General features: G+C 37.2%; 1 long non-coding RNA gene across 1 annotated transcript; it reads left to right on the forward strand.

Annotated features, from left to right (window-relative positions):
• The first annotated feature begins 560 nt into the window (after positions 1–560).
• Positions 561–4,219, forward strand: LOC131790066 (uncharacterized). Its single transcript, XR_009340668.2, has 3 exons — positions 561–694; positions 801–1,164; positions 3,303–4,219. It is a non-coding gene; the product is annotated as an uncharacterized lncRNA (long non-coding RNA).
• The last annotated feature ends 10,918 nt before the right edge of the window (positions 4,220–15,137 follow it).

Consider the following 15,137-nt stretch of genomic DNA (forward strand, 5'->3'; position numbering starts at 1 on the left):
TTGGATCTAATGCAAATTAAACGACTTCCGAATCAATTGTAAATATAGACTTGTGACTTTCAAACAGACGCTGCTTCAAATAGAGTTTAAAAACATTTTCAGAAAGCTGGTGCTCGATCGTAAAAAATGGCGACTTCAGGTCACTTATCGTCAATAACGCCCGCTCTTCGCATCGTCATTTGAAAAGCTGTTTCTCAACTTTGATTTACTGAAGCAGGTCAGTTTTTGGCTTGGCTCGGACAATCATCTTAACACTTAATCTGACTTCGAACTCAGAGTTCGCAAATTTGAGCAGCGAGCCTACGATGCTTTTCGAATTATTTTGTCATTTATTTCACAATTCGATTGAATTCACAGGAAAGGAAACTTCCAGCTCCTTATTGACAAGCTGAAAATTTTAGGGATACCCTCGAGTTTAAAAATAGAAAATGGAAAAATTATTGAATAAAGGAGTATTCTAGCGAAATAGTTCATCGCCAGAAATCAAGGACATTTCGAGCCCGCTAACAATTATCAGCGGTATAACGTATTACACTCCGAAACAATAGTATAGCAAGAGAATTCAATATGGCGGCGATCTCGGCCCGATCTGCAAAGAAGCGTGTTTCGTACCATGACTTACACAATTTGAGCACCGCAGATTTTCTATTTGATGAAACGAAGATCTACAAGGAAATCTTTGGGATTTTTCGAGGTAGAGCGATGACATGATATCAGAATTTTGATTTGCTTTTATTAAATTTTCGCGCCAAGATGACTGAATTCGCATTCAACGCCTGGCATATTTTTATTCCTAAAAGGACCTGAGAACTAATTTATTTACCAGCAAGAACATAAACAAATATGGCCGACGATTCGAAGGTCAGCTTTGCTCGTGTTAAACCATTTCAGTCATAGTTTTCAACATGGCGTCTCGTCACTTACTCAACATGGAAAATAAGGGATATTCTGCCGCGTTGGGAAGTTTTTGATGGGAGAACATGGCAATTTTTCAGGATATTTGGACGCTTCGAACTCAGTAGCAGTCAATTCGATCGAGAGCAGTTGACTTCATTGATGCACTTTCCTGTTATAGGCGAGTGTTTGGGATGGAGAACGACGGATTTAGAAGAACTGTATGGCGACTTAGGTCAATGGACAATGACAAAAGAACTGGCTCGGGGAGTAAGTGGTTTTTATTCATCGAGTCACTGAGAGGTTTGATGAATAGCAGAATCGGTACTGAATATGTCTCGATCGAGAGCGGACGGGACCATGAACTCCTGATTGTTATATTTTAGAAATTTTACAAATTTCCCTACAGTTTCTTATATTATTTGGACGCCATTATGGACGAAATGCGCAAGCGCGGCCGCCATCTTGTCCAATATTTCTGTCAATGTAACTAAATGTACAAAGATTTGGAATATTTTATTTCATTGATTCTCTCCTGGAGTAAAAAAATGTTGTTGATTTGAAATTTGGTTTTTTGCACCCATTGTAAACAGCAGTAAACAACAGCTTTTTCCTCGATTATCTTAATTTTTTAAATGTTAATGCAACACTGTTCCAAACTCCTCTAGTTCTCCTATCCAGATTCCAAAATGTTAACTTAGAGGCCTAGATGCAAAGTGACGCCATCGCTTACAAGCTTTTCAGGCTATGCAGTTCGTTCGTTCAATGCTGAAGCGACTGTATATTGAAAAAAATAATGAGGATTCAAAGCTGCTCCCAGGCAAGCTCGTTCATATTTGTACTCAGCCTTATCAGTGAGAAGTCCTTACTGATAATGATTCAACAACAGAAGTGCAAGGTTTTACAAAATGTGCAAAATTTAAAAGAAACTGTTGTGATCAATAAAAATTCAAATAGTCAACTTTTTACGAAAGCTGTCTCAAAATGTTCAGTCTTAATTAACACGAGGAATAATTTTATCATGGCTTCGGTCATGTCATATCCTTTTTATCTGCGGGGGAAGAAGTTTGTGTAAACAGTAATTGGCGTCCTTGGAGATCTTTTCCGATAAAATTTGCTTTATCTCTAACACTTATCAAAGTGTCTTATGTAGGTGTAAAGTTACATAGGTAACCATGTAAGCACACTTACAGAAGTTGTCAATTCCTTCGAGATATTTACATTCGAATACACTTACCCATACTTCAATAGCATTTATAACTAAAGACGTTGTTAAGACTTCTGATGAAATTGTTCAGTGAGTAACCATCCTATCATGTCCCTCTTCTTGATGAAAGATGGTGACACTTCCTGAGATCTTAAGATATTACTCAATTTCATTGTTCAGCATAGTTGACAGATTCCTGACCAGCATATCATTTCCCTTGTGCAAGTTCAAGTTGATTTGTGAGTGAAATCGTACGTTTTCTCTTTCTTCTATTTTCATTGTTTTCCATCTTTTAAAATTATTTTGTTCATTTCACGCACGTGCAGAAAAAGTATTGGATTGTTCAGTATTACTTTGTTCATTCCTGTACGTTACAGATTTATGATAGGAAATAATTATAACACACTCAAAAATAGTACAAATGAAGAGCCTGGAGGTGAAATAATTGTTTTAACTTAAAAGTTTTTGAGTCAGCATCCAGTTCAGTTAAGTTGCTGAAAAATAAGGGAGAACAGAACTATGCATAAAGAACATCATAATTATAATCATCAATAACATGAAATGAGACCTAACTACTGACATTTTGAGTTAGGCACAAGTCTTCCCCATGCTGTCAATTCTCCTTTCCAATGATTCATCACATATGTGAGAATTGTCTGTATCTTCTCTTTGGTAACCATAGTGTTTTTTTTTTTTTCAATTTTAGGAGACTAGATAATTGTTTACTCATAGAACTGAATGACAAGCTAATGTTGGGTTGCCTAAAAAATCAATCAATTATCCTTGTTATGTAAAGGAACTATCAATTCATGTACACTGTGTTTGACCAGCTGAATGCATAAATTTATGGTGGAGAGACTGGCTGTAATGGAGGGTTGGAAACCATCATCAATAGTTGTTTGTGAAATTGTTAATTCAGTTGATCAGGAAAATTTTACGTTTGTCTGGGAAAAGTCAGTGAATTTCATAAACCTATGACTGTGGCAACTATGCCATCAGGGTACAGTTGGTTATAGTGTTTTGGTCTTCCTTGTAGGAGTAATGATGAGACCCAATTGATACCTTCACCTGAGGACAGTAGTGAGTTCTTTTATACATAAAAGTCTGTGTTAGCAAAACATAACGATTACCCTATACTCCACCAATTTGTTAACATGTAAATGAGAAAATTATGGATTCATTCTTTCTGTTTACCTTTCAGGTGGAGTTGAAGAGTTTGTTAAACAGAATGGGATTAAGCAGTTCAATCTCTTTCAAGTGTGACTGAGACATGACAACAACACCACTCCAAGGACCATTCAAACCAGAGATGGGAACAGTACTGTGGCGATGGGAGTTTGAAAAGCAGTTATTGGCAAATTGTAAGATCTGCTCAATATGCCATTTTAACTTGGTGTAATCTTGAGGAAGTACTTTCTCAAGCAGATGCATTAGGCTTAAAACCAGCTGAATTGGATTTATTTTGTACTTTTGATTTAAGGAGACAGAAGATAGCTATGAAATGACCTCTTTTTTATTGATGGAAATTTTAAGATATTACAGAGAGTAATCACCAGAAACCTTAATGGGATAAGTTTGGATAACATAGGCGAAAAACGTGATGAAATTCATCTCTGCAGCCCATGGAGGAACGTTTCTCTTTATCCCTAATGCAAAAATAAGGTGAAATTTATGTTTTGAGTCTATATTACTTGAGTGAATATTAATAGTCTGAAATGCCAACCATACACAGTCGTTGCTCTCATTTCTCACTAACAAAACCATTCAACTATTGGAGATCTTTGTGACAATTTAAACATCAATATTTACTTTATCTCCTTCAAAATGTCGATTAGAATAAGACGTTACGTACCTGGAAGAGCTCATGAACTTCTAATGTTTTCCTTTAACGAGGCCCGGTGGGGACTGGAAGCGAGCCAGAGTTGAAAAAAAAATGCGTAAAATATTTCCACTGGTGACACGTATGCAGCTAAGATGTCCTGTCCTTTACTGAATCGACCAGAATGAATCCAGCGGAGCTGTTCTTTTCTGAGCAACGTGAATATCAGAGCCAGCTGAACAAAATTTGGGAGTTTTTGTATTTGATTCTATTGGAAGGCTTAAGGTATTCGCCTACAATGTGTGTGTGTGTGTATATATATATATATATATATATATATATATATATATATATATATATATATTTTTTAAGAGGAAAAAAGGACGCAACTACATTTCCTCGACAAGCCTGTTTCGTGAATCGCTTCACTTTTCAGGAGTTTAATTAAATTTAGTTAAACCCCAGAAGAGTGAAGCAATTCACAAAACAGGCTTGTCGGGAAAATGTAGTTGCATCCTTTTTTCCTCTTAAAATATTTATTCCGCTCTGCTTCAACGTATTGAGCACTGTTCCACGTGAAAATTGACTTGCAGACTCCCTATATATATATATATATATATATATATATATATATATATATATATATATATATATATATATATATATATATATATATATGTAGGCCTTGATAAGAACTTCGTAAACTAACAATTTTCAAGTTTCATGTTCCCTACATTAACTATGTGTCGACATTTCTTTAAAACAAAGTTAGGGTACATTGTCAAAACGTTATGTCTGAGGATGAAAGGGGATAACTTTCTTATGAGGATACCAGTCTAGTGATTGCTATACCGTGCCAGGGGGGATTTTGACCAGAAGTTGATGCAGTATAGGCTCAGCCAGCGAAATCCGTATAAAATGGAATGGTCGCCCGTATAGCCCGTAAAGTTCGCCCAAGGTAAATTAGTTGGTGGTTTATCACATTGAGGCAGTCGAGCCAAGCTTGTTTAAAGGGTAACTAACGGCAAATTTTCCCCTTTTTTTGTCCAAATACAGGTTAAATAATCCTACATGAACAGATAAACTATATATTGTGCAAAACCAAATTTTCTACAACTTTTTTTTGACGCTTAATCAAGAACCATTTTGAAAGCGTTCAATCCAAGTCATATGAGGACAAAAAAAGAACTTGTTCCATTTTGGTACATGCCACCATTTATAGACTATGAAATACGAAGTGAGAAATGAAATACCTTCTCGAAAAAGGTTAAATTATCGAAACGCAACGGATCACGTATCTGTATTCAAAGCCACAGGTAAATTGCATGCCATGCCAAATAGCGCTGAAAAAAAGTATATTGTCTTACTCATAGAAAAGTGAAGAATGAATGTTGACTAAGTAAGTTTATTTGATTCAAAAGAAGCGCCAACAGTGTATCTGTCCTACGCTAACAATGTATCGTTTAATTTTTTGCAACAACTGCAGTAAAAGCTCCCTCTGCGTCTACTCTCGTTAGCCGACAATCCATACCGCCTTCACCGAGAAATGGTAACCTTGTTTGAATTCCCATAAATCTTTATTGACAAAGTCTTCATAACAAAGACATTGACTCGTAAGCAGCCGTGCACATTTTCAAGCATTTACGCTTTAAAAATTTCCCATGTTTGTCCTTCAGTCGGGGGATATCGATATCGAGAACAAATCCATTAATTGTGAATCACAACTGTGGCAAAAGCTTCCAACGTCGTCACGATGATGTCAAGGTGCACCGATCACTGTGGCAATACTAACACAGCGTTTGTTTAGTAGTCAAACACACCCCCTTACCGTTTGGAAATACATAGCGACTCGGAGGTAGCCTTTCATCCGTAGTTAAATAAACTAATGGGCACATGCAGCTTTACTCAAAACTGTGTGAAAACGCCATTACTCCATTTTGTGGCAATGAGACTGTAAATGCCCATGTTGGTTGCCAATGTGATGCGTTAATTCTCTTATCACTAAGAAATAGTACTAGAATCAAAAGTACAAAGCAGTTATCGCAAAATTGCCCAAGACAACGAAACAAAATACAGTAAGTTCTTTTTCTCGCCTTCTTAAAGTTTGTTGTTAGTTCATGCGCAAGTAAACCGTATTCCCTCACACACAAGAACCATTCTTGTCAAATTAAGGTGTTATTTACAGTGGCTGTGGTCACACTACAGAGTTTAATCATTATTAAGGCACCTCTAATCACGCTTTAGCTAATTCTGAAGTGCGACCTCAAAAACTGTGTATTCGAGATCACGGCCGACGAGGATGTAATTGACACCACGAAGCGGCGGACTTCAGACACCTAAAGCGCTTTTTAAAGCATCTAAAATAGTAGGGTTTATGTCTGTTGTCTACATTTATTGTTCCTGTAGACTACTTTTGAGGTAGCCTTAATGATTTCTATTAGGTTTCTGCGCCATTAATTTGTTTTTTTTCCTGTACCCGTCACTGTAAACTGTTGTAATTTTGTAAGTAATGGGAAAATAAATAAAATAAATTAAGGCTAGCTTTAGCTACGGACCGTCATTTTTTCGTGTTGACGATGGTGTACGCTTGCGATAATTTTCACTGATAAATATCATAGCAAAAGTAAGTGATTGGATCTAATGCAATTAAACGACTTCCGAATCAATTGTAAAAACAGACTGGTGACTTTCAAACAGACGCTGCTTCAAATAGAATTTAAAAACATTTTCAAAAAGCTGGTGCTCGATCGTTAAAAATGGCGAATTCAGGTCACTTATCGTCAACAACGCCTGCTCTTCACATCATCACTTGAAAAGCTGTTTCTCAACTTTGACTCACTGAAGCAGGTCAGTTTTTGGCGTGGCTCGGACAATCATCTTAATACTTAATCTGACTTCGAACTCAGAGTTCGCAAAGTTTGAGCCGCGAGCCTACGATGCTTTTCGAATTATTTTGTTATTTGTTTCACAGTTCGATTGAATTCACAGGAAAGGAAACTTTCAGCTCCTTATCGACAAGCTGAAAATTTTAGGGATACCCTCGAGTTTAAAATTAGAAAATGGAAAAATTATTGAACAAAGGACTATCCTTGCGAAATAATTAACTAAATGTACAAAGATTTGGAATGTTGTTTTATTTCATTACTTCTCTCGTGGAGTAAAAAAATGTTGATGTGAAATTTGGTTTTTTCGCATCCATTGTAAAACAGCAGTAAACAACAGCTTTTTCCTCGATTATCTTAATTTTTTAAATGTAAATGTACACTGTGTTCCAAACTCCTCAGTTCTCCTCTCCAGATTCCAAAATGTTAACTTGGAGGCCTAGATGCAAAGCGACGCCATCGTTTACAGGTTTTTCACGCTACGCAGTTCATTCGTTCAATGCTGAAGCGCCTGTGTATCGAAAAAAGTGATGAGGGTTCACACTTTACACACTTTACACACTTTATTTTTCTTTTTCTTACAAAATAATTTAGATTATGTTGACCCGCAGATAGCAAATTTGCTATTCGAGGCGGGTCAATCATCAACAAACATTATTTACAATATATAAAGAAAATTAAAAACTAAATAGTTAGATATTGTTAAATTATAAAGAGAAGCATAACTGGTAAATACATCAATAGTTGTTCAATAAAGTATAGAAGCAAATAAATTAGTACTGAAAGCAATCGGATCAATTTGTTTTAATTATGCAGTCCTTAAGTTTAGAGGAGATCTTTTCAACATCAAGATAAGAATCTTCATTATCTAATATCTGAAATAAAGACGTTTTTATTTGTTTATTAAAGGAATGTTTTGATAACGTTTTGAATTCTTTCGGTATCTTATTCCAAATTTTGACACCAACACGCGAGAAAGCCTTTTTTTGTAGGTTAAGTCTAGAGTACTTTGTACTAAAGAGCTGTGATTTGGATGATCGAGTATTGTAGGTATGAATATGAGATGTTTTAGTAAATAGTTTCAAAATATTAATGGGAGCCCTCTGGTTGTGCACGTCAAACATAAGTTTACTTACGGCTTCATAATATAGGAACGTAACAGGCAGAATTTTTGCTTTGGCAAATAAAGGGATGGCATGCTCTCTTCGATCGGTGAAATAGATTAAGCGCAAAACTCGCTTTTGAAGAACTAAAATCTTGTTTAAATAAGCATTTGACGCATTGCCCCAGGCAAGGAGTCCATAAGTTATATAAGGTAGAATTAATGAATTGTAAATATTTACAAGGACAGTAGAGGGAACGAGGTACCTCAGCTTTGCAATCATCCCTATTGTTTTACTTATTTTTACGATAACAGAGTCAACATGGTTTTTCCATGACAAATTTTGATCAATTAAAACGCCTAGATATTTGATATAACTTTTTTGCTCTAAACTAACTCTTCGGTTTGTCTCACAATCTAAAATACCTATTTGTGGAGAAAAATGCATTTTTTTCTGACGAGGACGAAAAATTAAGAAATTTGATTTTTTTTGTATTCAGTGTCAACCTATTTGTAGTTAACCAGTCATGTACGTTATTCAACTCTACATTAACCGTTTGCTCGATCGCCTTAAGGTTCAGAGTTGCTCTCAGGGCAAGCTCGTTCAAATTTGTACTCAGCCTTATCAGATGGAAGTCCTTATTGATAATGATACAACAACCGAAGAACAAGGTTTTACAAAATGTGTAAAATGTAAAAGAATCTGTTGTGATCAATAAAAATTCAAATAGTCAACTTTTTACAAAAGCTACCTCAAAACGTTCAGTCCTAATTAACATGAGGAGGAATTTTATCATGGCTTCGGTCACGTCATATCCATTTTATCTGCGGAGGAAGAAGTTTGTGTAAACAGTAATTGGCGTCCTTGGAGATCTTTTCCGATAAAATTTGCGTTATCTCTAACACTCCAAGTGTTTTATGTAGGTGTAAAGTTACCCAGGTAACAATGTGGGCACACTTAGAGAAATTGTCAATTCCTTCGAGATATTTACATTCGAATGCACTTTTCCATACTTCAATAGCACTTAAAAATAAAGACGTTGTTAAGATTTCACATGAAATTGTTTGGTGAGTAACCATCCTGTCATGTCCCTCTTCGTGATGAAAGATGGTGACACTTCAAGTGATGTTAAGATATTACTCGAGTTCATTGTTCAGCATAGTTGACAGATTCCTGACCAGCATATCATTTCCATCAGTTGTGCAAGTTCAAGTTGATTTGTAAATGAAATCGTATGTTTTCTTTTTCTTCTATTTTCAATGTTTTCCAACGTTTAAATTATTTTGTTCATTTCCCCTGCAATGAAGGTATTGAATTGTTCAGTAATACTTTGTTCGTTCTTGTACATTACAGATTTATGATTGGAAATAATTAGAACACACTCAAAAGTAGTACAAATGAAGAGCCTGGAGGTTAAATAATTGTTTTAACTTAAAAGTTTTTTAGTCAGCCTACGTGTAAGACTGTGAATATACGAAAATCATATATATGAACTGCGGTGTAAGAAATGCATATGAAAGCGATCTTCGCAGTAACCTACGTATGCTAGGAAGATGTAATTCAGTTAGGAAGTTTCTTAGCAAGGATTTCTTTATTGCATTTTTAACAGAAAATTTGAATTTTCCTTGGAGCAGTCGTGTGCCAAAATACTCACTTCGAGAGGAGGAAAGGACCAATCAGAGCGTCAAAATTTACCCCAAGACCACCTTGCCTTACAGCTGTAGATATATATATATATATATATATATATATATATATATAGGAAGTCTGTAAGTCGATTTTCGCGTGGAACAGTGCTCAATACGTTGAAGCAGAGCAGAATAAATAAATATTATGAGAGGAAAAAACGACGCAACTACATATCCCGACAAGCCTGTTTCGTGAATCGCTTCACTCTTCAGGGGTTTAATGAAAGAATATTCATGTGACTATCGTTTATATACTAAGAAAATTTACATAATGCGCGGTAAACTTAAAACTTTAAAGTTCAGCTGTTGCGTAGCAACGCTTTGTTTCTGTGTCGGCATGAAGATACGAGTTCGTTACGCTTATTTAGTGATGAGAGGTCGGGTCGGCAATATCGGACACAAATTCCTCAGCCTAATCGACAAACATTTCCCTAAAGATCACAGCCTCCGCAAGATATTTAACCGCAACACCATCAAAATCAGTTACAGCTGTATGAACAACACCAAACAGGTCATCGACAACCACAACAAGCGCATCTTACACTCGTCCCACTCACCTTACACAAAAGACAACAAAGACGGCACGGGAACCAACAAAACATGCAACTGCCGACAAAAGAACAATTGCCCGCTCAATGGTAACTGCCTTCAATCCTCAGTCGTTTATCAAGCCACCGTCACACGGAACGACAACAACACCTCTGAAACATACATTGGACTCACAGAAACCGACTTCAAAACAAGACACAGAAATCACACCGCATCATTCCGCCACGCCAAGCACAAAAACTCTACCGAACTTAGCAAACACATCTGGACACTCAAGAACGACAACATTGACTACTCTATTTCATGGCGCGTCTTATCATCTAACTCTCCCTACAGCAGCTCCAGTAAAAGATGCAACCTATGCCTAAAAGAGAAATTCCTGATAATTTACCGACCCGACCTCTCATCACTAAATAAGCGTAACGAACTCGTATCTTCATGCCGACACAGAAACAAAGCGTTGCTACGCAACAGCTGAACTTTAAAGTTTTAAGTTTACCGCGCATTATGTAAATTTTCTTAGTATATAAACGATAGTCACATGAATATTCTTTCATTAAACCCCTGAAGAGTGAAGCGATTCACGAAACAGGCTCGTCGGGATATGTAGTTGCGTCGTTTTTTCCTCTCATAATATTTATTTATATATATATATATATATATATATATTTACGAAAAGATGATCGACAAAACTCGACATAATGTTATGGTGAATATGCCATATCGGGTAGTAAAGCAGCCAAGAAATGCTTTAAAAGCTATTTGGAAACGTAAACGAGTATAAAGTTTCGAAATTTGAAGCGTGCAGCAACGAGTATTTTCGTTTACATTAATTAGCTTTCTACGTATTTGTTCAAGCGTGAAACATGCAAGTTTTTGTACACACCGTCACATTACCGTGTTTATGTTTCTGCGCGTACACACTACCTTTAAACAAGATTTATTTTCCTGTCAAATCCAGTCTAACGTCGTTTATTAAGCCTTCTCACGCGTTCAAATTAAAGTCGGTGCTTGACAGTAGCGCAGCCGTTTGTCTTGGCAAAGTTGTTTATTTCACGCTTGAACAAACACCGGAAAATCGAGCCTTTCAAAACGCTTTGTTAGGAAAGGATTGCTGCAACAAAAAATGTTGATCAAAATAAAGACTCTGATGCTGAAATTTATTAGTGACAGCCGGGGAAAAAATGAGCCTGGACAAAAGCCTACAAATTCACGCTGAAAGCTGAAAAATTATTTTGAGCCCTGATCTTTAAAACGAGGAATCTTTAAAACGAGGAATCTTTAAAACGAGGAATCTTTAAAACGAGGAATCTTTAAAACGAGGAATCTTTAAAACGAGGAATCTTTAAAACGAGGAATCCTTAAAACGAGGAATCTTTGAAACGAGGAATCTTTAAAATGGAGAATCTTTTAAAGCGTGGAATGAAATCGACCAAATGTATGAGCGATCTGTGTGAAAGTTGCCCTCTTGAGGCGGGAATTCGTTAAAGATTACCATTTTAAAGATCCACTTTTAAAGATGCCCCATTACCCCTATTCCCCGTTCCTTCTTTTAAAGGATTAGCACCTAAGCGCAATCACCTTTATTATTTAATAAGCGTTCATACCAACATCATCACCCATAATAAATGTAAAACACTGACAGGGTTGCATTTAAATCCTAACGGAACCGAAGATAGAAGATTCTAACCGTTGCCCACTTCTCTTTACGTCTGTTAGCCATGAAAGCAACCACAAGTATGTCAGGTATGCCTTTCGACGCACCTATTCAACTTAGATGACCTTTTTCGACTCAAGGGAGAAATCACCTAGAATGTTCTTCAGATACTTTGAAATTAGACACTCAGCGGGTATGAATATTGTCCTGGACGTTCACTGTCAGGTTGCTTCAGACAACGTGTAACGACTAGTCCCGCCTTCTTTCGAAATGAACCCTGATGTCTTTTCATCGCATCGCAACCTCGCCGGAATACGGACTTCTTAATGAGTAATAGGGAAAGTTTTATATGCTATTGTGCTCTCACGGCGCGTGTTGCAGTATAATGTTTATACTAACATGAGCACTGTTCGTCGAGTTCCTAAGTAAATCTAAATCAAGAATAGAATGCCCGCTTGTATGTTAGTCTATCTTCGAGAAAAGAAATACAACCTATGCTATGGGTTTTTAAAGTTGAACTCTAGAATAGAAATTTTAGGACGTTATTCACAGGGTACAAAAAAAGGATTCCTGCCAACAAGAGCCTGGATTTGTGAGTGATAATTTCCATCAGGTTTGAAAATACCAGCGGCTAATTAAGATTAAGGAAAGAATATCAAGGCCCAACTGGCATAAACTTGCTTAAACAATTCATACCTAATCATGGACGGTATTGAGAGCGACTGCGATCATGCTGAAGCCCGTCCATCGTATCGCGGCCTTATCGTCGCGAGAACAGAACGAGAGCAGAGTCGAATGTAACCCTTTTGCCTGAATTTTTCAGTCTCCAATACAGAATACTGGAGGCGAAGATGCTTTAGCAACATCCGACTCCCAGGCAAAAAAACACGCCAAATACTTTTCACATGATTAATTTTAGGAAAACGAATCTCGCTCAAGGCGTGATGGTTTATGAATGAACTGTGACTGCCGAATTCACAGAGGAAACATGACGATTGCTCGGCCCCCCCGGATGACAGCGCCGAATAGAACTGTAGCCTGCCAGTGATCTGATGTTGTTTTTTTTTTTTTTTTCTTTTTCTTTTTTTTTTTTTTTTTTTTTTTTTTCTTTTTTTTTTTTCTGGCCTTCCACATCAACGCATTGAAAAAGAATATCAGAGCCAAGCTTTTAACTGTTCATTCGTAGGGCGCTGGTCGATGTAATTCTGAGGCTTGCTTCATTGCCCGATGACTGGAGATCGCCACGATGAGCTAGCCGTAGATGGATTCTCTGCCCATGATGTCGTAATGATTGGAATGAATTTATAACATTATGCCAGTTTTATTTTTATAGCCAGGACTATATTTCTCTTCATTCGCGACACCCGCTTCGTGCCGTGAAGTCTTCCGAAATCGCTTCGGTTACGAGTTACAGACCTAATCAATACTATAACAAATATTCTCGAATCGTGAACTATGTTCATCACCAGCCTGCATTGAGCACTCATAGGATTTAAAGGGGTACGCGTCGATGCTTGATAAATATGGACCCAGTATAATAGCGACATTTAAAGCCCGGACAGTTAATACGTCGATGCCTGGTATGCGGCTTCTGACAAAAATCTGCGATGCGTTACTCGTTTAGGATTATGGAAGTGCGATCACGGAATCGGAGATCACGGATCATATCACGGATCATGACTAAATATAAATTAGAAATTTTGCAGTGGCAAAGCTTCTTTATGGGTGCATTTTTGAATATTGTCGCTCTCACTGGCGCCGAGGAAAGGCTTTGACTTTGAATTAGATAGTAGAAAGCCTTTTGGAGACCAGTTTCTAGTTTGCGGTCTGCTTTTTATTTTGTAGGGAGATGGCTGACATACTTGCTGATATGCCCTACAGCACACTCTCCGTCATGAAAATAACTCCCCACTCTCCTAGGGTTTTGATGGCACTCCACTTCCTGATTTTGACCACAACTGCTGTGGATGATTTGGGGTAAGCACAATACCTTCTACCAACTTTTTGACATCTTCTTTCATTTTGTTCAATGGCGTCCATCTGAGCTGTTATTGAAAAGCAGCTTTGCTGAATATACCATTCCTCACATTGCCACTGCATGAATTTGTCGGTACTCACTACATAAACGCTTTCTAGACAGCACTGAAGGATAACAACCTCAACACATCTTCTGACTAGAGATGTTGGGATAGCCCTTTTTTAACAATTCTCGGGTACGTCTTGCGTACTCATGATACCTGTCCTAGGCCTTACGAAAAGGCTCAATTGTCCGTTAATGAATGTGAGCTTTGGAAGTGTAGGGGAGCGTGCATCAGAGGTTTTTAACAGGCACATCTTTCTTGGGGAATTGACAGAGATATTCCTCATCTTTTGGCATTCCTGCTTCTTCAAGGAGCGCAAAACAGCTCAGTCATATATACTGGGGACTATGAATCGTGTTTATGTTTATGTTTCTTTTTTTGTAGAGGGTATTTTTTTAAAGAACTCTTTTTTTGATCAACAGGTCCTTCACTTTGCCACGGATTTAGTATTTCTCTATAGCGTTTTTTAACCCAGATAGATGGCCACTGGTTACACTAACCTTTACCTTGGGTGTTTAACAAATCTTCTAGGCGGAATACAAGGCAGCTGCCAATGTTGACTTGCCATTCCCCATGTCGGACCACCTTTACATTTAACATTTCGCCTATTGAAATATACTTCCCCGTAAAATCTAAAGCCCAAAAGGTGAATTGACAATGATCCGCATTCGCTGGATCCGGTCGTCGTGATCCAGTCAGCCATCAGCAATCCGGTCCAACCCCGTCCAATCCTGATTTTGTCGACGCCGATGCCCTGCCGTAACTAGGACAGAAGGCGGTCGTGTGCTTTGTGCCTCGCGAGTTAACAGTTTTTTTTTTTTTTATGTATTTTTTTTTTTTTTTTGATGAAGACGTATGAACGATGGATATCAAGTTCTATCCTATGCAAAGGCTAGCAAGTTTATTGCCAAAAATTTCTTAAAATATTTAAATATTTTTGTGAAATATGGTATTGTTATTTAATCCAAAAAACTTTTAAATCCCCCAGAAAAAACATTTTCTAAATCCATTTCTGATAAAAAACAGTGGAGACCGGCTGAAACAAAACGTCAATCTCTCTCAAAGTCTTTTTTATTTTTTTTTTTTTCGACCAAGAGCGTAACGACGAACCTTTATGCCATAGGATTTCCTCTGTAGCAACTGTGTAATGTTAGCTCCCTGGCGATCCAAGAAACCTTTTATTTGCCTAACATAGGGAATCCATATTTTACTAGGTAATTTATTTATTTTCCTCAATTTCGAAATGTCTAGGCTTTG

The sequence above is a fragment of the Pocillopora verrucosa genome, chromosome 1, assembly GCF_036669915.1.
Source record: "Pocillopora verrucosa isolate sample1 chromosome 1, ASM3666991v2, whole genome shotgun sequence".
Taxonomy (NCBI): Eukaryota; Metazoa; Cnidaria; class Anthozoa; order Scleractinia; family Pocilloporidae; genus Pocillopora; species Pocillopora verrucosa.